Genomic DNA, 27500 nt, shown 5'->3' with positions numbered 1-27500 from the left:
CAGTGGCTCGCAATCGCAAATTCCCACGCTTCCCACTTCAAATTCGCAAATTCACGATTTAATACCGACTTATTTCCTGGAAGTCCTAGCAGTGTCCATGTGTTTTTTTTACCTCTAAAACCCCTCCCCCTTCCCCCTTCCCATGCCTCCTCCCCCCAAGCCCTCTCCCTCCCACAGATCTCCCGATGTCCCTGCTCTCCATCTTGTTCTCCCGCTCCCTTTATCATATGTTTTATGTGTCAGTTTGTCTTTTTGTGATCAATATTAGCTCTTACACGAGCCTCGATCTTGTATACAAAAAAACAAGCGTTACGCCTAGGTCCCCCGTCGGTGAAGTGATGAGTTGACAAAGTGGACGACGCAAGGCGGCCATCTTGGATTTTTACGTGGCGACCCAATTTTCAATAGCGTTCTCCATTATGCGTAGATACACCCACACACCAGATTAGAAGTTGGTACTTCGCTTATTTTTCAAGATATTCCACTCAGAAGGTTCAGACATACATGGCGGTGGCCATCTTGGATGTTGACATGGTGACCAAATTTTCAATAGCATTCTTTCTTATGCCTAGATACACCCACACACCAGATTAGACGTGAGTAGTTCGTTTATTTTTCAAGATATTTCACTCACAAGGTTCAGACATATATATGGTGGCGGCCATCTTGGATTTTGACGTGGCGACCCACTTTTTAATAGCGTTCTTCCTTATGCGTAGATACACCCACCTACCAGATTAGAAGTTAGTAGTTCGCTTATTTTTCAAGATATTCCGCTTACATGGTTCAGACATACATGGCGTCAGACATACATGGCGGCGGCCATATTGGATTTTGACGTGGGTTGCACCCACACACCAAATTCGAATGCGGTCCTCCGCTTACGCACGCACGCACGGACAGACGGACACACGGACGAAGGGAAAGCAATAGTCCCCCTTTCGCTCCGCGGTGCGACGGGGGGGGGGGTACAAAAAAAAAATCCCACCTAACGCAAAGTTCAAATATGGCATAAAGTTCCACCGCAAATGACCCAATATCAAATTTGAGTTCCAATCTTTTTCTTCATTATGGCTTCTGTCACCACCTGAGAGATAAACCGGGATCAAATCCAAAAAGCAGTTACATATTCCTTGTTAGTCCCCCAATGTTGATTGCATGTACAAAGTTTCATTGAAGATGTGTGAATTTGTGCCCACAATTGCATTTTTTGGTATTTCACCCTTTGATAACACCCCGAGGGGTGACACCTAAATTGTACTGCACTTGCACCTTCATGGCACGTGGTGATCCTAACTAACAAGTTTGGTGACTTTCTGCAGAACAGTTTAGGAGGAGATATCGTGGCGGACAGACCGAGCCGATTACAATAATCCCTTGTTTTGTTCTTTCAAAAAGGAGGAGAAAGAAGAAGAAGAAAAAACAGTGTGTCTTTCTGACAGTTGCCTACACAGCCAAATGACGGAATCTATAGGTTTTATTGCAATATGCTTTGCTCACAAGTTTTAAGTGAAATTTCTGCAACAACGTGCACTCTGCTGGTGCGTAGTAGTAAATACAGTAAATACCAAACATCAACACTCATTTACTGAACTCTTTTGCACTTGTTTTTCGTTTGTTATTTATGGTTCAATTTCCCCGTGGCAGCTTCACCACAGCCTACTCTGTATTTCAGGTGATCTCCCAAGTGACGTCACCTAACAAAGACACTCGATTACTCTCTAGTTCGGTACCGTCACGTGCCATGCTGCTGATCCTTGACAAGCACCGTCTCGTTTGCTTTTACCTTCATCATCTCAGCTCATGTAGAGACGCAGACTCGCTCCAACAAAACACAAGTTCACTTTCAGTTGATAAGGCTCAGTGGTCGCATTGTCCACCGAGGCCGACACTAACCTTAACAAAGTAGACTACTCCTCTGAGGATGGACACACTCTCCCGGCTGATTGCGGGCCCTGTGCAATTGTGTCAGTGACCTAATTTAATCAGTGCACTTTCAAATTATTGCAGTTGAGTCAGCGAGAGAGTGATTGCTGGGTGCATGTGTGAACATGCAACTACAGTCAGTCTAGACGAGTGACTTTCATCGAAGAAAATGACGTTTTATGCACTGCTTCACCGTTCACAGACTTGTCAAATGTGACGTTTCGCTAAGTTATTCCTCAGCTTGTTGTGAAGATTATCTCACTTCAGTAGTAGGATATGTGTGGAGAGATCGGACTATGTGGAACTATCCCTATGCAGAGCTGATTTAGTATGATAATCTGGAGAGGTGGAAGGTGAAGAGGGAGGCAATGTCACCAGATGTCCATTCAAACACCTGTGCTGAGGCAGTCAACCACTGCGATACTGATGACGACCGCAAAATAAGCACCTTGCTGAAGCTTGCCACCCCAGGTAAGTCTCCTCTAGCCAACAGTAATTTAAAGCAACACCTGTGACCTCATGTGAATGTGAAAGGAGGGTGTGACATCAGGCAACTGAACAACATTATGAGGGTCACACATCAGAAACTAGCACACTCATTTACATTTAATAATACACCTTAACTTACCAACACACGTTAGATTAGCTCTTCCTACTCCACCCACTTTTGAAAATTCTGGCTACATCCCTGCCCTGGAAGATCGATGTGACAGAGGGTACACTGGCAGACTGGCAGCGTAACAACACGTGGATGCAACAAGCAAAGGGATAAATGAAAACAAGAAGGATCACCAAGGAGAAGGAAGGAAACAGTTTCATTTCCATAGAATGTGTGGGGGAGGGGGGAGTATAGGAGGCTTACTGAGTGGGAAAGATCACAGGAACGGTGGAGGATTATCCTGCTGTACTGCCAACTTGCAGCCTTGGAGGGAAGAATGGTATTGAGTAGACTGAGGTAGTTACACAAAAGGAATTGAAGAGAGCCGTAAGCCTGGACTTTAGAATTGTCAGAAGGTGTTGAGGTCCTAGGAGAACATGTTTGACCTGGGGGGACTTGGGAGAGACTGCAGGAGGAAAGAGCAGACCAGAGTAGAGGTGGTAGAAAACAGAGAGGCCGATCTAAAATGCAAAGAGCAGCAGCCCATGTCTGCTTCCACTTATTTGAGATATTCAGAGATAAAGATTGAGAGTACGAGGTTTGCCTGGATTGAATGACATTCTATTTGTCAGATCAGAATCTGATCCTTTCCAGGTGAGGAAGCCGCTGCTACTGCTGGCCTGTCAGTGGTTTACAGTATTGTACCACATCATATGTAATCACCCATGGTAACAACAAGAGGGTTTGCCAAAGCATTGGAGAGGTCATTGATCTACATAAGGAAGAGTACTGGGTTCAATACATTGTCCTGCGGCACTCTAGACTCTACCGGGTGAGGAAATGAGAGAATTCCTGAGCCACAGGCTGACGACGGTGAGCGTGGAAGACATCAGCAAACCAAGAAAGGTGACTTTGTATGCCACAGAGAGAAAGCTTGGCAAGCAGAGTGGGATGGGGACAGTGGGACAACACATGGACACAACAATCAAAGGGATGAACGAATAGGAGGAGCGAGGAGAGGGAAGGAAACACCAACCTTTCATTTGAATGGGGAGGGTTAGGGGAGGCTTAATGAGTTTACCAGACCGTGTCAATTGCCCCAGATATGTCCGGGGACACAGCTCTGACCTCTTGTTTGAGATTCAGGCCTCCATCCATTGTTGAGAAAGAAACGGCTCACAATATCCAATGTCGAGTTGCTGGGATGGATTTCAAACTGAAAATCAGAGATTAGACCGTTAAAGAAGAGGAAAGACTTGATTTCAGCAATGATGATGTGTTCCATTGCTTTGATTATAATTGGAAGTGAACCAGCTGGTAGTTGAGAGGAACTATTTTTCACCCTTCTTGTATATTGCAGTAATAATGGCTGCCCTTAAAGCAGACGGGAGGTGGCCAAATGTGCAGGACAGTTTGAAGAGAGCACACACCAGATAAATGAGAGCAGCAGAGCAGTATTTGCGAATACGGGATTTTAGAAATGCCATCTGGGCCTTCTGCTGAGGCAAAGTCAAGGCTGGACAAACCTTTCTCTCCCTTATCAGGTGAAAAAGAAATCACAGGTCACTTGACACGTCGATGTCTTTTCACGCTGGGAAAATTTCATGCTGAGATTTGCGTTCTCGCCTTGTACGTTGGATAAGGACTCGTGAAATGCACCCAAATGCTCAAGTTGTTTTGGGCAACTGTAAAATAAATGGCAGCAAACAAATTCTGTACTAAAGATGAAAGTATAAGGCCTTCACATTTTATTATTTTTCAGTGTTTCCTCCCATCCTTCCTCTCCTCTTTTCCTGTTCGTTAATTTCCTTGACATTTGTCCCAATCTCAGTTCTCCTTGCTCTTCCACGAGCCTCGCTCATATAAAGAAACAGAAAAAGGCCTATCTTGTATTTTCCACTTGTGCATTCAGCATTATTACTTACAAACGTACACTTCCCACAATAGTCAATATTTTCGGGATTTTTGGCATTGTTGCTTCCATAGAAGGTTTTATTACTATGGGTCATCTCCATAATGCATATCCAGACAAGTGGATATGGATAGATTGAGAATACACAATGAAGGAAAGATGACAGGGAAGCAAAGGGAGGGTAGAGGTGAGAAAAAGGACAGAGGAGTAAAACAGAAGGAAGAAGGTTGCATTGATCATACAAAGAGAAACAGGGAGATGGAGAGGGTTTGATACCCTCTTTTTGTGCAAGTAGTATATAATAATAATAATAACAATAATAATACATTTATTTTATATAGCGCTTTTCAAGAAGCCCAAAGACGCTTTTGACAGTACAAAAAACAAGTGCAAAAAGACAAAAATCAACAGGTAAATAATCAAAGCAAAAGGAAGGAGAAGGAGAAGAGATAGTCAGGGGTTAAATGCTGTGGGTTAAATGTTGAATGCAGTGTTGAACAGGTGGGTCTTGAGTGCTGTTTTGAATGTGGTGAGTGAAGAGGAGTCTCTGATGGTGTGAGGTAGTGAGTTCCAGAGGGTGGGAGCAGCGATGGAGAAGGCCCTGTCCCCCCAGGATCTGAATTTGGTCCGCATGGGGTGGGGGTCAGGAGGTTGGTACCAGCAGAGCGGAGGTTGCGGGTGGGAGTGTGTCTGGAGAGGAGGTCAGTCAGTTAGGATGGGGCCAGGTTATGGAGGGCTTTGTAGGTCAAGAGGAGGATTTTGTACTGGATTCTCTGGGGGATGGGGAGCCAGTGAAGCTTGTAAAGGACGGGGGTGATGTGGTCACGGGTCCAGGAATGGGTGAGTAGACGGGCAGCGGAGTTCTGAATGTATTGGAGTGATCCAAATGATTATTGAGGGTGAACCAAAGAGGAGGCTGTTGCAGTAGTCCAGACGGGAGGTGATGAAGGCGTGGATGAGGGTTTCTGCAGCCGTGGAGGAGAGGGATGGACGGAGACGGGCGATGTTTTTCAGGTGAAAGAAGGCTGTCTTTGTGATCTGTTTAGTGTATTTGTCGAAGGAGAGGGTTTGGTCAAAGATGATGCCAGGATTCCGGATGTGAGGGGAGGTGGATACTGGGAAACCGTCGATGTTGAGGGCAAAGTTATGGGTGGATTTGGTGAGCGTTTTTGGGCCAATGATGATTATTTCAGATTTATCATAGTTAAGTTTGAGGAAGTTGATTTGAAGCCAGGATTTTATTTCAGTGATGCAGTTTGTCAGGATAGAGTGGGTGGCGGTGGAGATGGACTTGGTGGAGATGAAAAGCTGGATGTCATCGGCGTAGCAGTGGAATTGGAGACCATGACGGCGGATTAAGTGACCAAGGGGGGGACAGGTACAGGATGAAGAGGAGGGGGCCAAGAACTGAACCTTGGGGGACACCTTGGGGGAGGGGAGCAGTGGGGGATTTGCAGTTATTGATGGAGATGAACTGGCGTCTGTCGGAGAGGTATGATTTGATCCAAGAGAGGGCAGTGCCGGTAATGTTAAAGGTGGTTTCAAGTCGGGTGAGGAGGATGGTGTGATTGATGGTGTCAAAGGCGGCGCTGAGGTCGAGGAGGATGAGAATGTTGAGGTTGCCAGCGTCAGAGGAGAGGAGAAGGTCGTTGGTGATTTTGAGGAAAGCAATTTCAGTACTGTGGTTGGAGCGTATTATTACAGTACATATTACTATATGGACTAGTCTGGATTTTATAGACGAGTCTGGATTTACACCGAGTAATGTTTTGTCATATATGATTCTGCAGGTCATAAACAAGGAAAAGAAATCGTAGGAAACAGTCTGGGTAGGTCAAAAATGACAAATGAGACCAGAAATTACCTAAATTGAATTTATAACACTAGTACACCCGCAGACTCCGGGAGGGGCAGGAAGGGTCATTCCTCTTTAGGGTATATAGATTACAGTCGATCTATGGTCGGGTTTCAAGAACATTGGGTGTGTGTTCATTTGCCAAGTTTCTTGTGTAGAGATCGCCAAGTAGTTTAAGCATTTGAGCAAGCACTCCATTCAAAACCATTAAGGAATGGCTGGCTTGGCAAGCACAAGCTAGCTGCTTGGTAAAGGAACACCCGAGCTTCTCCCTTTCAGTTTCGTATGAAACAGCAGGAGCGAGTTTCAAAAGTTCACTTCGAAAAATGTCACGGTAGCGGCAGAAAGGGCCATGTTATCCCAACATGTGTGGGTTATATCGAGTACAGTAGATCTTCGCTCAGTTCTTTAAGTAAGCCTTACTTCATGGATGTTGGGATTCCTCAAAAAAATTTCATTTAGTGTTATAAAAGCATTAGCGACTGTTTAAAAAGCTAAGCATGTTTGTGGTTTATAATATTTTTACTTCCTATTGCCCCCACAGAAACACCATTATAACTATAAGCTGTTTATACACGTTATCACTGCAGGAAAAACGCCTTGGGGAAATGGGACATTATTAGTGTTATATTGTTTTGTAATAACATTAACAATATGCAATTATCATTAATTTTGTTATTAAAAGCGTCTTTGGAAACACGCCACGATAAAGCTAATTTAACATTTATATGGACACACCTCAACGTGCAACCCCATTGATGGCAATAGCAGGCAAACTTGCTCGGGGGGGAGAAAACCCCCTTGGGGAGGGTGGGAAATGAATGCGCTACAACCTTCATTGTGTAACCCTTCGTCATCCTGTCAAGTTTGGTTGAGATTGGATAAGTAAGGACAGAATGTGTTGGCGTCAAAAATTCATCAGACAAACGGACAGACACAAATGGCGTATTTTAGTATGATTTATTTATAACTTTGTTGCAACTTTATTTTCTCAGTCTCACATGATAAAATATAAAATAAATGACAAAATATACAACAGGATAATGATTGAGATAAACAAGCATCAACGACGAAATGACAGCACAAAATGAAAATGTGGTACAGTCAAAGTACTCAAAAATTATACGTATTGTGCACAGGTGGCGAGTTGTACATTTTGGGCAAGTTGTACTTTGCTGCCATGATGAGTTTATGTTTACTAACAGAGAAAGAGCAAATAACAACAACCCATTATATCTCCAATGCCCCATCAACATTGCTTGTCATTAGTTTCTGCAATCATGAACAACACACAAACAAATAAAGTTGCACTTTTCTCACACCACCCCTTAGCAAAACATTGTGGGTACGTTCACCTGTACACCCCCATATCCACCCATGCACCCCCATGCCCATGCGTGTACCTCCACGTCCACACGTGCACCCCCACATCCACACCTCTGCATCCACCCACTCACCCTCACGCGCTCACCCTCCACTTCCACGGACTATATATATATTGTTGTGGTTTTGAGAGCCCCTCACTTTGTAAATAAATAATCACTTCTTGTAAATATTCCATCATTTAAAAGGTCAAAGGTCGCACCCATAGTTAGGACATATGCAACACGTAGGACACCATAGGACTGTCAGTTATTTCCTTAGTATGTGTTTCAGATAAGGCTGTGTTCCCAATAGTTGAATCTGCATTGCATTAATTAAATAAGATAGGCCCCATTCCGTCCATTTTGCCAGTCTCTCTCTCCAAATTGGGTTACGCGCCTCTGCTCGCCCAGCAGCGTTCACTGCCTCGCTCCAAACGCCATTACGCACGCGGTCAAGCTTGGAGAAGAAGGGGGCGGAGCACCAAGAACGAGGCGTGGCCCTGTCAACGAGCCATCAGGGGCGGAGCCGGTGAGCCATCGCTATCCAACCAGGGCTGAGGTGAGCTCACTGGTGGGCGTGTCTCGATGAAGCGCGCATTGATTTCAAAGCGCGTTATGTAAGCACAAGCGCGAGGACTGCTTTCAGGACTGCGCGGGGAGAGCTCGAATATCACGAACTGCGTAGGGGACCGTTGCTATTGAGAGAACAGCGCGGAGACGGTGGATGATAAGAACTGCGCAGAGGATCGCTTGGAACCATCGTTTGATACGAACTGCCGTTTGATACGGACCTTGATTGATCGGGAGAGAGAGAGCGTTCGCCACGCTATACGCACCTAGCATCCCAGCCCCTCGCATATGTAAGGTCCGGTCGTGTGCCAACAACACGCGAAGCTGCCTGCCGTTCTTCGCCCGCGAACCCGGAGCCTGGACCGGATCCCATCGCCTGGACCATCTGCCTGGACCTTCCTCCCCTACCACTACCATCCCGTGTGAGTCTGTCTGTTTGTCCTGGGTTGTAAGTAAGACTGTATAGTTAAGATTGCCCTGTATCCTTTTGTTTCTTTCTTCTTGTACATGCTTTCGTTTCCTCTTCTTTAGGTCTTGTAAATAATTAATAAACCCACTCTTTGTTCTTACCTTACTCTGGTTTCCTCTTATTCGATCACCTCCATCTTTTCTTCCAATTGAGTACATGTGGCACGATTTGGAAACCACTCAGGATCGGGTTAGTCTTTGTTAATGGCTCGGGCCGCGGATTGCTAACCGCTCGGCAATTTCCATCTTATCCATGGTTGGAGCGGGAGTTATTTCCCTGCTCGCGGTCGGGGTTGGTAATTAGGTATTTGGGACCCCAAATTGACCAATCACCCTACCCAAGACCGACCGGGAGGAGCGTCATAATTTCCAGGATTGGGGGACGGCCAGCTGAAAAGACAAGGGGATTAACCCCCCCTTGAAAAGGGGAGAGCCGACCCCCGAATCCGCAACAATATATATATATATATATATATATATATATATATATATATATATATATATATATATATATATATATATATATATATATATATATATATATATACAGACTTGGCATTTAATATGGAATATTTTTTTTTTTCTTGACTTGGGTTTACTTTCTTAACTCAGTATATCAATCTGGTGAGTTTCTTTTACACTTTGGTGATTTATTTGTTAAAAGAACCATGTCACTGATTGTCTGTCGCAGCAAGAAGTCAATAACAGGATTATATCACAGGTGGCGTGGCAAAATGTACGGACAGGTGCATTTGATGATTGGCTTCACAGTTGGGTATACAAGGGTTGTTGCGTTCTGTATTAGTGGAAAACAACTGCTGCACATCTCCAAAAGTTATTGCCGCTTCCTCTGGAGATGGTCCGTCAACTCGACAATGCTGTTTGTCATGGAGTGGTGGCTTTACGAAATTACGGCATGAAACAGCGTGCTATTGCTCGGCAGTATGGCTTCACTCAAGGTCAGGTGTCAAAGATCCTGAAACGAAATGCTCAGAGGGGTGTCCCTACTCCAATACGGAGGCCAGGACGTCCACGCAGAACCACAAGGAGGGATGATCGCCAGCTGCACCGGTTAGTCCGCAATGGCCGTACCAAGTCAGCTAATCGGCTTAGGGCTGAGTGGCAGCAACTGACAAATGTGCCTGTATCCAGAAGGCTAGTCAACCAACGACTGGTTCAAGCAGGCTATCGTGCCAGGCGTCCCCTGAGAAAGCCACGCCTGACCAGACAACACCATCAGCGCTGATTGCAGTGGGCCAGAGAGCACCGTCAATGGCAGCCAGGACACTGGAATCACGTGATCTTCAGTGACGAGTCTAGATTTCTGGTCTATCGTCAAGATGGCCGCGTCCGAGTGCGCAGACAAGTGCATGAAGCCTACAACAAAGATTGTATAGTGCCAAGAGTCCAAGCTGGAGGTGGTGGGGTGACCGTTTGGGCTGCTTTTCATGCAGGGGGCAAAAGTGACCTGGTTGTTCTGAATGGAAACCTGAACCAGTTCAAGTACAGGGCCATTCTGGAAGAAACATTGCTTCCATTTGCTCATGCAGCCTTTCGAGGAAACTTTGTCTTCCAAGATGACAATGCACGGCCTCATCGTGCTCGCATGATCCAACACTTTCTTGCTGACCGTGGTGTAGAGCATATGGAGTGGCCTGCCATGTCCCCGGATATGAATCCGATAGAGAACTTGTGGGCAGAATTAACGTGTCAAATCGACCACTTGGACCAGCAGCCGACCTCTGTGCGTGAATTGCAGCAGGCTATTGTCACTGCATGGCAAGCGATTCCTGTCCAAACCTTAGCAAATCTCGTGAACAGCATGCCTCAACGTGTACGTGCTCTCCTGAATGCTCGTGGGGGTTACACGAAGTACTGAACTGTAATTTTACTGTCCATAATCCCAGTCGTAATTTAACTTTTGTTTTTGTTTAAAAAAAATTTTGGCTAATGTGCAAAATAAAGAGATACTTCTGGAAAACGTACAGAAGTTTAACACAGTACTGTCCATGAATTGAGTTCGATATCAGTTTACGTCACTTTCAAGGATCAATTTATTTGTTTCGAAATGTCAAATGTGGTTTTTGTTCCTTTTAAAGGTCACATTAACAAAATCTAGAGTAATTTCAACATAATCCCAATGAACTTTTGGTTCTAAGACATCTTGAAAAGTAAGTTCACCCCCACCAAAAAATATTCCATATTAAATGCCAAGTCTGTATATATATATATCAAATGAATCCATCTTGAGTTCTATAATGTGCAAAATAAATAACTGCTCGACATTTCGATCAGCAACACGAACAACCGTGCATCCACTGACCTTAAGGTGGATCTCAAGATGGATTCATTTGATTTTAATCCCAACCGCAAGTCATTACTTCGTATGTATGTGTGTATACAGCCTGGTGTTGGGCTAGCGGCTCGGGTGCCAGCTTATGGATCCTAGGATCCTGGGTTCGAATCCCGGTCGATCGCTGAATTAACGCCAGGATCGCTGAATTAACGCCAGGGGGGTTGACTCAGCCTGTCATCCTTCCGAGGTCGGCTAATTGAGTACCAGTTCACTGGTAATTCCCTGTTTGTCGTAAAAAGGTGACAAAAAGGGTTGGCGGCAGGAAGGGCATCCGGCCGTAAAACATTGCTTCAGAAAGGGGACCAAAAAACAACAACAACCACGGTCCCCGAAAAAGGCCAACCCCCGCTTTGCGGGGAAAAATGGCCTCTAAAGGTTTTTTTTATTTTTATGTGTGTATGTATATGTATATATATATATTATATATATATATATATATATAGTATATATATATATACAGTGAAACCTTGACTTACGAGTGCACCAACTTATGAGTTTTCCGAGATACGAGCCGTCGCTCGGGCGGTTTATTGCTTTGAGATGCGAGCCGAGATCTGAGTTACGAGCTTACGCCACCCGCCACCAGGTGGGTTCCAGTCACGTGGTTATCTTGCCATGCAAGCATCTCTGCCGTATATCGCTGCTGCTTTGTTTTCGCATTTTGGTTATTTTGGAGCTTACGCCACCCGCCACCAGGTGGGTTCCGGTCACGTGGTTATCTTGCCGTGCAAGCATCTCTGCCGTATATCGCTGCTGCTTTGTTTTCGCATTTTGGTTATTTTGGAGCTTACGCCACCCGCCACCAGGTGGGTTCCGGTCACGTGGTTATCTTGCCGTGCAAGCATCTCTGCCGTATATAGCTGCTGCTTTGTTTTCGCATTTGGTTATTTTGGAAGATTTCTTAGTTTTAACCATGGGTCCTAAGAAATTGAGTGCCAAGGGTAGTACTGAGAAGAAGAAGAGGATGATGTGCTTGGATATAAAACACGCAATCGTCGAAAAACATGAGCGAGGTGTGCGTGTTGTCGACTTGGTGAGGCAGTACGATCGTAGTACTTCTACGATATGTACGATTTTGAAGCAGAAGGAGTCGATAAAGGCTATAACGCCAGCCAAGGGCGTTACGATTATTTCAAAGCTCCGGACCTCTATCCATGAAGAGATGGAGAAGTTGTTGTTTGTATGGTTGATGGAGAAGCAGCTCGCAGGATGCCGAGGAGGACGTATATAACGGTGTGATTGTCGACACTTGGTGTGATTCACCCATGACAGGTTATAGCTGGGTCGGGATTCAAACCCAGGCTGGGACAGTTTAGAGTCAAGTGTGCGTACCTCCAGTCCAGGCCATCCTGCCAACTTGTATGCTGCATACAGGTGAAATATAAAGCGCGAGATATTTTTATATATACTGTATATTTAAAAAAAATTGGTGTGGTTTTTGGCGGGCTGGAACGGATTAATAGCATTTCAATGCATTTTAATGGGGAAATTTAATTTGAGAAAACGAGCAAATTGAGTTACGAGCTCGGTCACAGAACGAATTAAACTCGTAAGTCAAGGTTTCACTGGTGCGGTAACTCTGCCGTTATATACGTCCTCCTCGGCATCCTGCGAGCTGCTTCTCCGTCAACCACACAAACAACAACTTCTCCATCTCTTCATGGATAGAGGTCCGGAGCTTTGAAATAATCGTAACGCCCTTGGCTGGCGTTATAGCCTTTATCGACTCCTTCTGCTTCAAAATCGTACATATCGTAGAAGTACTACGATCGTACTGCCTCACCAAGTCGACAACACGCACACCTCGCTCATGTTTTTCGACGATTGCGTGTTTTATATCCAAGCACATCATCCTCTTCTTCTTCTCAGTACTGCCCTTGGCACTCAATTTCTTAGGACCCATGGTTAAAACTAAGAAATTTTCCAAAATAACCAAAATGCGAAAACAAAGCAGCAGCGATATACGGCAGAGATGCTTGCACGGCAAGATAACCACGTGACCGGAACCCACCTGGTGGCGGGTGGCGTAAGCTCGTAACTCAGATCTCGGCTCGCATCTCAAAGCAATAAACCGCCCGAGCGACGGCTTGTATCTCGGAAAACTCGTAAGTTGGTGCACTCGTAAGTCAAGGTTTCACTGTATATATATATATATATATATATATATATACATATATATATTATATATACATATATATATATATATACATATATATATATATATACATATATATATATATATATACATATATATATATATATACATATATATATATATATACATATATATATATATATACATATATATATATATATATATATATATATATATATATATATATATATATATATATATATATATATATATATACTTAGTGTGTATGTATTTGCCAAGTGGTGAAGAAAATATGACGTATATATGTTCCACCTGCTTATTATGTCGTCATAATTTCCCTTGTAACCAGAAATGAAATGGTGTAATCTTGAGTCTCCTCCACCACTGGTTTTTTTTTTTTTTCCGTATACAAGATCGAGGCTCGTGAAAGAGCTAACATTAATCACACAAAAAGTCAAACTGACACATAAAACACAAAATAAGGGGAGCGGTAGACAAGATGGGGAGAGAGGGGGAAAGACACAAACACAACATTTGAGAGCAGGGACATCGAGAGAACTGTGGGAGGGAGAGGGCTTGGGGGTAGGTGGGAGAGGTATAAAACATATGGACACTGCAAGGACCTCCAGGAAGGAAGTTGGAATTTCGAAAAAGTGGATCTGGGGTGAATTAGCGGGGGTAGAAAAGATCAAGGTTTTGGATGGGGGAAGATAAGAGATGGTGGTGAACAGCTGTTTTAAAGACCTGGAGGGAGGAGTGGGATTGAAGGGAGTGAGGGAGTTTGTTCCAGAGGCGGGAGGACTTTCAGGACTTTCAGGAAAGAAACTTGAACGGCGGAGATTACGTTTACGGCTGATTAAGTTGGACGGAGATTACGTTTTCATCCCTGCTTGTTTGTCTCTGTTTATGAGTGTGATATCTCAAAGTTTTGGACTGATTCAGACGAAACCTGGTGGACAGGTTGATTGTGTGACGAGGAAGAATTGATTCAATTTTGGTGAAGATCGAAATCCTGTAATTTTGAAAGTGATTCTTCACTGTTGAGTGATGGGGCCAAAAACGGATATATAGCACAATATCTCCAAAAGTTATGAACCGATTTGGACGAAACTTGGTGGATGAGTTAGGTAGGAGACAACAAATAGCCGATTCGACTTTGGTTCAGGTCCTGATCCACAGCAGGCCTATCAGTGGGATACAAAACGTAAACTGTTCAACCTGGCGGAGGTATACGCTCTCCCGAGTGCCGTTCAGGTTTTCTATAAAATCAGGCCAGCGTGGAGTAATATCAGTAATACTTGGTTGTCCAAATTTCTGCTCGCCGATCTAAAGTGAATAATTCCATAGTATATTGAATTACAACTGTCAAAAACAATCATTTGTTTCTTGTGGAAAATGTGTTTGGGACACTACCGGTATTTTAACAGTCATTTTGAATTAATACATCGTAGCAGTTATGATGTCCGGTCTATCTGCACTACTAGCCTTAAAGTAACTGTTCAATGGAATGTGAATGAACACCAGACATCGTATAGAAGCAAAAGAGAGCAACAGCAGTTTAAAAAAACATCCATCTGCAACAGGGACTCCTCAGTTCTGCATAAGGCCGTAACTGTCAAACTGTTAGCGTCGCAGCAGGACCAAGACCCCACCCTTGGACACACAACACGAGTTTAGATTTATAATCCACCTCTGCACCTGCTCTTTAGTTTATGCTTGCCCCCTCCCCTGCCCACCCCACTAAGTCTTAGAACCCATTCCCATTTCCAGCAACTGGACACCTTAGCTAGGAACAGGACACAATGTTTTAAGCATAACCCAAAACAAGTCCCCAAACAAGAAACCCAACCCCAAAACAATGTTTGATGAAGGATGGAAGCATGATGGTTTCTCAGAAATAAACAGAAACAATTTAAATGCAACTGAATGAAGCTTTCTGATGATACCACAAAAGCAGGGCGAGGCAGCCGAAAAGCAAGGCACATGTATAAGTTGTTGTAGCAGCTGGCACAAAGGGCGTGGCTTGTATGACATGTGCGAGATCCAAAACCGGATTTAAAAGTCACCTATGTGGCAAGCTATGCCACCACAAACACATGGGTTTTGTTTTTCTTCTTCGAGCTCATATCCTATTCATATTTACATGGAATCTACAACACTCAGCCCCTTCACAAGAATCGACCGAACCACTTTATGTTTGTTCAATACATATGAACCTTCAGCAAGCATACCGAGAACGCCTTTCCACACTCTATCAACCATACGTCTTCTCCGGTTTAAGCAAATGTACCCATGCTCCAATGATCATAACCCCCCATCAGTAATGATACTCCAAAAATCATAACCCCCCCCCCCCCCCCCCATCAGTACCGATACTCTAAAAAATGCTCTAAAGTTCATAACCCCCCCCCCCCCCCCCAATCAGTACCGATACTCCAAAAAATGCTCCAAAGATCATAACCCCCCCCCCCCACCCCACCCCCAATCAGTACCGATACTCCATAAAATGGCGTACCGATACTCCAAAAAATGCCGTACCGATACTCCATCAGTGCCGATACTCCAAAAAATGTCGGACTGATACTCCATCAGTGCCGATACTCCAAAAAATGTCGTACCGATACTCCATCAGTGCCGATACTCCAAAAAATGGCGTACCGATACTCCATCAGTGCCGATACTCCAGAAAATGGCGTACCGATACTCCATCAGTGCCGATACTCCAAAAAATGCCGTACCGATACTCCATCAGTGCCGATACTCCAAAAAATGTCGTACCGATACTCCATCAGTGCCGATACTTCAAAAAATGTCGTACCGATACTCCATCAGTACCGATACTCCAAAAAATACTCCAAAGTTCATAACCCCCCATCAGTACCGATACTCCAGAAAATGCTCCAATGTTCATAAGCCCCCATCAGTACCGATACTCCAAAAAATGCCGTATTGATACTCCATCAGTACCGATACTCCAAAAAATGCTCCAACGTTCATAACCCCCCATCAGTACCGAAACTCCAAAAAATGCCGTACCGATACTCCATCAGTACCGATACTCCAAAAAATGCCGTACCGATACTCCATCAGTACTGATACTCCAGAAAATGCTCCAAATTTCATAACCCCCCCATCAGTACCGATACCCCCAAAAAATGCTCGAAAGATCAGGGAAATTTTAACTGGCGTAATTCCGTATCCGGGTACGTTTCCGGTCGTTTTTTTCCACTGAAATTGCCTTGAGAGCTCTAACTAGACAGCGACCATTACGAAGTCCAATGCTCGTTTAGAGAGCAATTTGGAATTTAGCCAAGGGTGCCAAGCAATAACTCGCCGTTGCTTTGCCAAATTACACCGTGGGATCTTTAACGTCCACCAGCAATCGATGCCAGCAGATGGGTTCCCAGCTTAATGCCCATCTGATAAAGGGATGATGTGCGGGAAGCAACACCCTGCAGGCGAAGCATTGGTCTGACAATTTATACTTAGGTCGAGAAATCTTCTTCTTTTGTAGGCAGCGCAAGGCTGTGGAGTAGCATTATTGGCTGAGGGCATGGCTGGGCCGCTGATGCCGCCCTCTGTAAGGTTAGGGCGGGTATTTAGAACTCGTTCAGGGTGCTGGCGATAGCTCGCCTACTCTTCACGGAGGACACCATGGGATCTTCAACGTTCACCAACTAATGCGGGCAAAGCGGACGCCTGTTTAGCGTCCATCCGGGGGGGGACAGCGCACACGATGATCAATCACCCTGTCTGTGGAATGATGAGTTTATAGCTGGGTCGGGATTCGAGCCCAGGCTAGACAGTCTAGAGTTGAGTGTGCATACCTATAGGGCATACTGCCAGAAAGTGGAGAACTTAACCGAGACGAGATAGCTCAAAGGTAAGTGTGCCATCCTGAGGGACATTTTCTCTAGTAGTCGAAGTATAGAGATATAGACATCTCCACAGGACATTTACTGCGCGGCAGAGCCAAAAAGGGGCACGATCAATGTGCAAGTCACAAGTATTAGTCACAAGTTTATATATATATACTTACTATAGATAACAGTCCAGGACTGCTGTTTCCACCTTTGAACTTCAATTGCAAGATGAAATTGTCAGGATGAAGGCTGGCTAAAGAAGCCCTCGGATAACGCCCAAGGACACCACACAAGGCATCATGGGTGTAAAACCTACAAACACAATTACTGACAAAAATATCAAGAAACGTCGGCATAAATGAAAATACAAAGAGAAGGAAAGAGTTAGACAACAAAAAAAGGTTAGGATACAGAAAGAAAGAAAAAAGAAGCCATCACAGAGAAACATATTTTACAGTCCTTGCATATCATTAGCATAATAAGAGACATCTGGAGACTTCTTTCGGCCTCCATTGAACTTTTTTAAAATAAAAAAACTGAATTTCATACATACCAGGAGCATTGAGACACAATGTGTCTGTTCATGCAAGCATACCCAAGTATGTCCAGTCCGATGTACCGTACTCCAGAGCGTTGGTTCTACCGTAGCTGTTTCTCAGCCTGGAGTCATGCTGAGGGGTTTGCCATCCCTCTGCCAGCAGTAGTTAGGACAGGAATTGGTAATTAAACAATAGTACCGGCAATCGCTTGCCTAATCTTCGCGAAGGACACCGTGTGATCTTTAACGTCGACCAACTAAAGCCGTCGGAAGGGACGCCAAGTTTGCCATCCATCCGTGGGACGGCACACATTGATGAATTGCTCTGTCTATGAAACACCGGGGGTCAATATTTGAACCCAGGCTCCACAACCTAGAGGCACGTGCCTGTTCCACTCAGCCATCCTGTCAACCTATCCAAGCCATATACAACAACACAACAACAGGCATTTTAAGGCCATGTTAGCCTTGCGGTCCCCATGACAATCTTCTCCATTTTCCCCTATTTTCTGCATCTCTCCTTGTTAACCCCCTTGCCCGCATTTCTTCTTCCACCATCTTTAGCCAAGTCTTTCTCGGTCTTCCTCGTCCTCTACTTCCTTCTACATTCATTTCCATCACTCTTCTCAACCAGTCATTTTCATCCTTCCTCAACACATGACCAAACCATCTCAACCTGTTTCTCTTCACAGCATCAATCACAGGCTCTATTCCCATCATCTTTCACAATTCATCATTTGTCTTCCTCTCTCTCAACGATACTCCACACATCCACCGAACCATTCGCATTTCCACCCTTTCCAGCCTTCGTTGCTGCTCTACATTCATTACCCATGTCTCACTCCCATAAATCATAACACTTCTCACACATGCAGCATACACCTTTCCCTTCAGCTTCACTCCCCTCCTCGTCAGCACGCCACTCAGTTCCCGTATCCAAGCCATATACCGATATAAATCTTTTAAGTCATTTCAATTGTTTGTATGTGTTGTATGTTTGTACGTTACCCTCTCACGGCCGAACCGTGGCACCTAGAGGCCCCATATTTTAGGTGTAGGTACTCCAAAATCTGGGCAAGGCTTTAATCTATCATACCTTGGGCTTGGACGCCATTTTGAGGCTACCGAAGGCCACTATAAAGTGTGTATTGGGATGTGGGGTCAGGCAGTGCTGCCGCCTGTCCGCAGGCAAAAGGTAACCATCATGAGGCCATTAACAGCTCAGCTTTTCAATGTCCAACACGTCCTGAATCCCCCGCTGGGAAAAGTTTACCCGCCCAGGCAGTGCCAGGTACCCTCCGCCCCCACCCCCTCCCTAGTACAAATATATATATATATATATATATATATTCAGTCAATAACCAGAGGCCTCTAAGGAGTGCATGGTGATCCTCCAAGAAGGCTGACATGTTTGAGTGTTGCACATCTCTGCTTTGCAGTCAAGTTCCAACAGGCATTTTCCATGAGAAAAAAATGTGGCAGATTAACCGTGAAATTCAATGACAGTGTATTTTTGGTGACACATCTGATGAAACTGTCAATTCTCTAAAGGTCTGGAGGATTTCTTCATCATACACTGTACACCAAAACAACTATTTCACACAGACACACAGACAAACACACCCAATCACAAGCGTTTATATGTATCCTCTCGCACGATATGAGATATAGATAGAGAGCGAACTCTACAAAACTCCTACCCCTAAGGCCTAAGGGGAAGTATGTGACTACAGCAAGTTAGGACTAGTTTTTGGGCACTTGTTTCTGCCTCCAAGTGTCATCATCAAACGTAAAATGCAGAGCTTGCATAGAAACTTGTACCACGTACCACTTGACAAGACATAAATAAGCCGAGAGGAGAGAGCAGAGCAAGACAGGAAGAATGTTCATTAATTACAAAGGGACAGCATATAAGAGAGAGGGGGGTATTTTCACCAGACGGTAGCATCGAGCACCACCCAAAAGGACAGTGTGCAATGTCCATAAGATGTAGAACAGTGATTGATTTTTATCATTCATGGTCAAAAAGGATTATTCTTCACAGGGATCACAGAGGAGATATTGAACCTTACTGAAGCAGACAACTGGTGTTCGAGCAATGAAACACCATGGCATCAAAAGATGCCAGAGGTAAAATAACTATTAATTTACTGACAAATAAAGATACAGTATAACCACAAACAATGAAATGCAAGTGTAAAGTTGTTAAAAGGCTAAATAAAACCAGACAAAGGTAAATTAATTGACCAGCGTGAACACGTCAATGAGTGCTACACTTTACTTATCCTAAACACAACCCTCATCCTACACAGACACAGACACACACAACCACATCCTACACACACACACAAACATGCACACACCTCATCCTACAACCACAGACACACACTCCAACCCCCTATAATTCAGGGACATGTTTTTGCCTGTTCCTATTTAATCACAATTTGAAACCAATCCACTGACCTATGGTGAAGCTACTCCAGCTACTCCATGGTGAAGAAGACCATAGTGTATACTGTAACATTTTTGAAACACACGACTATTTAAAAGTACAATATTAATGTAAAGTTTTTGAAAAACTACTATTTAAAAGTACAATGTAATGTAAAGTTTTTGAAACACACGACTATTTAAAAGTACAATATAATGTAAAGTTTTTGAAACACACGACTATTTAAAAGTACAATGTAATGTAAAGCTTTTGAAACACATGACTATTTAAAAGTACAATGTAATGTAAAGTTTTTGAAAAACTACTATTTAAAAGTACAATGTAATGTAAAGTTTTTGAAACACACTACTATTTAAAAGTACAATATAATGTAAAGTTTTTGAAACACACGACTATTTAAAAGTACAATGTAATGTAAAGCTTTTGAAACACACGACTATTTAAAAGTACAATGTAATGTAAAGTTTTTGAAACACACGATTATTTTAAAGTACAATGTAATGTAAAGTTTTTGAAACACACGACTATTTAAAAGTACAATATAATGTAAAGTTTTTGAAACACACGATTATTTAAAAGTACAATGTAATGTAAAGTTTTTGAAACACACGACTATTTAAAAGTACAATATAATGTAAAGTTTTTGAAACACACGACTATTTAAAAGTACAACGTAATGTAAAGTTTTTGAAAAACTACTATTTAAAAGTACAATGTAATGTAAAGTTTTTGAAACACACTACTATTTAAAAGTACAATATAATGTAAAGTTTTTGAAACACACGACTATTTAAAAGTACAATGTAATGTAAAGCTTTTGAAACACGACTATTTAAAAGTACAATGTAATGTAAAGTTTTTGAAACACACGATTATTTAAAAGTACAATGTAATGTAAAGTTTTTGAAACACACGACTATTTAAAAGTACAATATAATGTAAAGTTTTTGAAACACACGACTATTTAAAAGTACAATGTAATGTAAAGTTTTTGAAACACACGACTATTTAAAAGTACAATGTAATGTAAAGCTTTTGAAACACACGACTATTTAAAAGTACAATGTAATGTAAAGTTTTTGAAAAACTACTATTTAAAAGTACAATGTAATGTAAAGTTTTTGAAACACACTACTATTTAAAAGTACAATATAATGTAAAGTTTTTGAAACACACGACTATTTAAAAGTACAATGTAATGTAAAGCTTTTGAAACACACGACTATTTAAAAGTACAATGTAATGTAAAGTTTTTGAAACACACGATTATTTAAAAGTACAATGTAATGTAAAGTTTTTGAAACACACGACGATTTAAAAGTACAATATAATGTAAAGTTTTTGAAACACACGATTATTTAAAAGTACAATGTAATGTAAAGTTTTTGAAACACACGACTATTTAAAAGTACAATATAATGTAAAGTTTTTGAAACACACGACTATTTAAAAGTACAATGTAATGTAAAGTTTTTGAAACACGACTATTTAAAAGTACAATGTAATGTAAAGTTTTTGAAACACACGACTATTTTAAAGTACAATGTAATGTAAAGTTTTTGAAACACACGACTATTTAAAAGTACAATGTAATGTAAAGTTTTTGGAACACACGACTATTTAAAAGTACAATGTAATGTAAAGTTTTTGAAACACACGACTATTTAAAAGTGCAATGTAATGTAAAGTTTTTGAAACACACGACTATTTAAAAGTACAATGTAATGTAAAGTTTTTGAAACACACGACTATTTAAAAGTACAATGTAATGTAAAGTTTTTGAAACACACGACTATTTAAAAGTACAATATAATGTAAAGTTTTTGAAACACACGACTATTTAAAAGTACAATGTAATGTAAAGTTTTTGAAACACACGATTATTTAAAAGTACAATATAATGTAAAGTTTTTGAAACACACGATTATTTAAAAGTACAATGTAATGTAAAGTTTTTGAAACACACGACTATTTTAAAGTACAATGCAATGTAAAGTTTTTGAAACACACGACTATTTAAAAGTACAATGTATTTGTAAAGTTTTTGAAACACACGACTATTTAAAAGTACAATGTAATGTAAAGTTTTTGAAACGCACGACTATTTAAAAGTACAATGTAATGTTAAGTTTTTGAAACACACGACTATTTAAAAGTACAATGTAATGTAAAGTTTTTGAAACACACGACTATTTAAAAGTACAATGTAATGTAAAGTTTTTGAAACACACGACTATTTAAAAGTACAATGTAATGTAAAGTTTTTGAAACACGACTATTTAAAAGTACAATATAATGTAAAGTTTTTGAAACACACGACTATTTAAAAGTACAATGTAATGTAAAGTTTTTGAAACACACGACTATTTAAAAGTACAATGTAATGTAAAGTTTTTGAAACACACGACTATTTAAAAGTACAATATAATGTAAAGGTTTTGAAACACACGACTATTTAAAAGTACAATATAATGTAAAGTTTTTGAAACACACCACTATTTAAAAGTACATCATGTAAAGGTTTTGAAACACACGACTATTTTAAAGTACAATATAATGTAAAGGTTTTGAAACACACTACTATTTTAAAGTACAATATAATGTAAAGTTTTTGCAAAAACTGCATTACTTCTCTTAGTGGAAACTTTAATGTTTACTTTTCAGCAAAAGCAAAAAGTTTTTATTTGTACAAAACTGACATTGATGATGTGACAACACACATGTCACGTAGAAATCAATATGACATGTAGATATATACACATCCATGACCAGTAGGTACTGATATGTGATGGTGAGATATACACATGCATGACCAGTAGGCACTGATAACATGTGATAGCGAGATATACACATCCATGACCAGTAGGCACTGATAACATGTGATGGTGAGATATACACATGCATGACCAGTAGGCAGTGATAACATGCAATAGCGAGATATACACATCCATGACCAGTCGGTACTGATATGTAATGGTGAGATATACACATCCATGACCAGTAGGCACTGATAACATGTGATAGTGAGATATACACACCCATGACCAGTAGGCACTGATAACATGTGATCGTGAGATATACACACCCATGACCAGTAGGCACTGATAACATGTGATAGTGAGATATACACACCCATGACCAGTAGGCACTGATATGTGATGGTGAGATATACACATCCATGACCAGTCGGCACTGATAACATGTGATAGCGAGATATACACACCCATGACCAGTAGGTACTGATATGTGATGGTGAGATATACACATGCATGACCAGTATGCACTGATAACATGTGATAGCGAGATATACACATCCATGACCAGTCGGCACTGATAACATGTGATAACGAGATATACACATGCATGACCAGTAGGCACCGATATGTGATGGTGAGATATACACATCCATGACCAGTACACACTGATAACATGTGATAGCAGCAGGATAAACACACCCATGACCAGTAGGCACTGATAACATGTGATAGCGAGATATACACACCCATGACCAGTAGGCACTGATAACATGTGATAGCGAGATATACACACCCATGACCAGTATGCACTGATAACATGTGATAGCGAGATATACACACCCATGACCAGTAGGTACTGATATGTGATGGTGAGATATGCACATGCATGACCAGTAGGCACTGATAACATGTGATCGTGAGATATACACATGCATGACCAGTAGGCACTGACAACATGTGATGGTGAGATATACACATGCATGACCAGTAGGCACTGATAACATGTGATAGCGAGATATACACACCCATGACCAGTAGGTACTGATATGTGATGGTGAGATATACACATGCATGACCAGTATGCACTGATAACATGGGATAGTGAGATATACACACCCATGACCAGTATGCACTGATAACATGTGATAGCGAGATATACACACCCATGACCAGTAGGTACTGATATGTGATGGTGAGATATACACATGCATGACCAGTAGGCACTGATAACATGTGATCGTGAGATATACACATGCATGACCAGTAGGCACTGACAACATGTGATGGTGAGATATACACATGCATGACCAGTAGGCACTGATAACATGTGATAGCGAGATATACACACCCATGACCAGTAGGTACTGATATGTGATGGTGAGATATACACATGCATGACCAGTATGCACTGATAACATGTGATAGTGAGATATACACACCCATGACCAGTATGCACTAATAACATGTGATCGCGAGATATACACACCCATGACCAGTAGGTACTGATATGTGATGGTGAGATATACACATGCATGACCAGTAGGCACTGATAACATGTGATAGTGAGATATACACATGCATGACCAGTAGGCACTGACAACATGTGATGGTGAGATATACACATGCATGACCAGTAGGCACTGATAACATGTGATAGTGAGATATACACATGCATGACCAGTAGGCACTGACAACATGTGATAGTGAGATATACACATGCATGACCAGTAGGCACTGATAACATGTGATAGTGAGATATACACATGCATGACCAGTAGGCAGTGATTACATGTGATAGCGAGATATACACATGCATGACCAGTAGGTACTGATATGTGATGGTGAGATATACACATGCATGACCAGTAGGCACTGACAACATGTGATGGTGAGATATACACATGCATGACCAGTAGGCAGTGATAACATGTGATAGCGAGATATACACACCCGATAAACAATACAATATCGAGAGCACACCCAGTCTGATTTCTCCGCTGAACCGAACTGAGCGTCTTCAGCCATTAACACTCGGCCATGGAATGAACTTTTGAACTTGTTAAATGAGGGAAATAAAATGCAAATGCACAACAAACCTGCAAACATGGGCTTACTGGGGAGAGTGTGGGATACTATGTCCAGTGGACATGTGTTTAAATGAAGGATTTAATTTTCATTCCCTTGTTATCAATGATTGCAAGGAAGCATCCATGTAGTTGCAGAGAAGTGCATTTTAAACTCCTTGGTGTTGTCCCATGTTCTCTCTTACTCGCATCCATGATTTTCCATGATTTTCCGATCGAGTTTGAGGCATTGCCATTGAAGGAAACGAAGGAGGGGACATTCTGGAAGGAATTATTTTTTAAAATCAAATTTCTGAAAGACACACAAGAGGCGACCGGTGTTATATCACTGACAGTAGACCCGGGTCAGGGGGTTGGGACAACTCTCCCTTCCACGTTGTTTTCCCCATGTTTCTGGTACACGGTTAGAAATCCCAGTGGAGAGGTTCAATGACCGGTTAATAAGTGAGACACAAACTTGTATTTGTACAACGAAGGGAAACCATGCCAGGAGGGACAACAAATAAGTCAATGGAGCAGCAGACAGGTATGGAGACAAGCAGAGCAAGAAGGGGATGTTCCACTGTCCTCCAACCGAAGTGTGTGTGTGGGTGGGTCAATGTGTGTTTGTGTGTCAATGTGTGTGTGTGTGTGTGTGTGTGTGTGTGTGCGTGGGTCAATGTGTGTTTGTGTGTCAATGTGTGTGTGTGGGTGGGTCAATGTGTGTTTGTGTGTCAATGTGTGTGTGTGGGGGGGAGGGAGGGGCAATGTATGGCGATGTGTGTGTGTGTGTGTGTGTGTCAATGTATGGCGATGTGTTGGTGTGTGTGTGTGTGTATGTATGTGCGAGTGTGTGTGTGTGTGTGTGTGTGTGTGTGTGTGTGTGTGTGTCAATGTATGGCGATGTGTGTTGGTGTGTGTGTGTGTGTGTGTGTCAATGTATGGCGATGTGTGTTGGTGTGTGTGTGTGTTGGTGTGTTGGTGTGTGTGTGTGTGTGTGTGTGTGTGTGTGTGTGTGTGTGTGTGTGTGTGTGTGTGTGTGTGTGTGTCAGAGAGACAAAGGCAGATTGATAATATCACTGCAGATGGATGGTTCACTGAATCACTATGCATTGGTCAGTGAGCAGTTAAAAGGGCATCTCCATACAGACTCTGTACATCTCCATACAGACTCTGTACATCTCCATACAGACTCTGTACATCTCCATACAGACTCTGTACATCTCCATACAGACTCTGTACATCTCCATACAGACTCTGTACATCTCCATACAGACTCTGTACATCTCCATACAGACTCTGTACATCTCCATACAGACTCTGTACATCTCCATACAGACTCTGTACATCTCCATACAGACTCTGTACATCTCCATACAGACTCTGTACATCTCCATACAGACTCTGTACATCTCCATACAGACTCTGTACATCTCCATACAGACTCTGTACATCTCCATACAGACTCTGTACATCTCTATACAGACTCTGTACATCTCTATACAGACTCTGTACATCTCTATACAGACTCTGTACATCTCTATACAGACTCTGTACATCTCTATACAGACTCTGTACATCTCTATACAGACTCTGTACATCTCTATACAGACTCTGTACATCTCTATACAGACTCTGTACATCTCCATACAGACTCTGTACATCTCCATACAGACTCTGTACATCTCTATACAGACTCTGTACATCTCTATACAGACTCTGTACATCTATATACAGACTCTGTACATCTCTATACAGACTCTGTACATCTCCATACAGACTCTGTACATCTCTATATAGACTCTACATCTCTATACAGACTCTGTACATCTCTATAAATCTCTGTACATCTCTATAAATCTCTATACAGACTCTGTACATATTTGTACATCTGTATAAATCTCTGTACATCTCCATACATCTCGACACATCTTTATACAGACGTTGTACATCTCTATACATCTTTCTATATACGGTATGGTATCTGTATATCTCTGTACATCTCTATACAGCTCTGTACAGACTCTGTACATCTTTGTACATCTCTATACAGCTCTGTTCAGCTCTATAAATCTCTGTACATCTCGACACATCTTTATACAGACTTTGTACATCTCTCCATATACGGTATGGCATCTATACATCTCTATACATCTTCAACATGCCCAATGTCGCCTTTAAATCATTCGTTGCTCATTCATTGAACAATGTTAATAAGAAAATTAGTTTTATGTACAAAGAAGACAGAGAAATAATGAAAATCAGAAAGCAAAAAGAAAATGAATGAAAGGAACGAGTGAAAGATATAATCGCGGACTCAGTCATGTAAACCGTAGTGCAGTTTGAAAGTTACACTTTCTACAAACCGACACACTCACACATTATTATTACATACACACAATAACACATATACTGGAAGTGCGAGACAAAGGATAATGTATGTAATATGTTTATATGTATGTAAGTCGGCCTACACGCACGATACGTCCGTCCATTGTTAGGCGAACGCACGAACACAATTGATCTTGCACTCGGACAGTCGATCCTCCAAACAAGAGTCACTTCAAAAACTACAACAATCTCGTCAGCCATTTTGAATAAGGGTTTCCTTGGTGTGTGTGTTCCTCGCCGCTGTACAAAAGCTCGCACACTCACAGCACCGT

General features: G+C 42.1%; 1 protein-coding gene across 1 annotated transcript in view; it reads right to left on the bottom strand.

Moving 5' to 3' along the window:
* LOC137424446 (methylcytosine dioxygenase TET3) overlaps positions 1–27500 on the bottom strand; it is a 308223-nt gene that overhangs the window by 280478 nt on the left and 245 nt on the right. The gene's annotated exons all lie outside the window — the stretch shown is intronic.

Source organism: Myxine glutinosa, chromosome 4, assembly GCF_964187855.1.
Source record: "Myxine glutinosa chromosome 4, kmMyxGlut1.1, whole genome shotgun sequence".
In the NCBI taxonomy this organism is placed as follows: Eukaryota; Metazoa; Chordata; class Myxini; order Myxiniformes; family Myxinidae; genus Myxine; species Myxine glutinosa.
The sequence above is the reverse complement of the archived record's forward strand: the minus strand, read 5'-3'. Positions and strand labels throughout refer to the sequence as shown.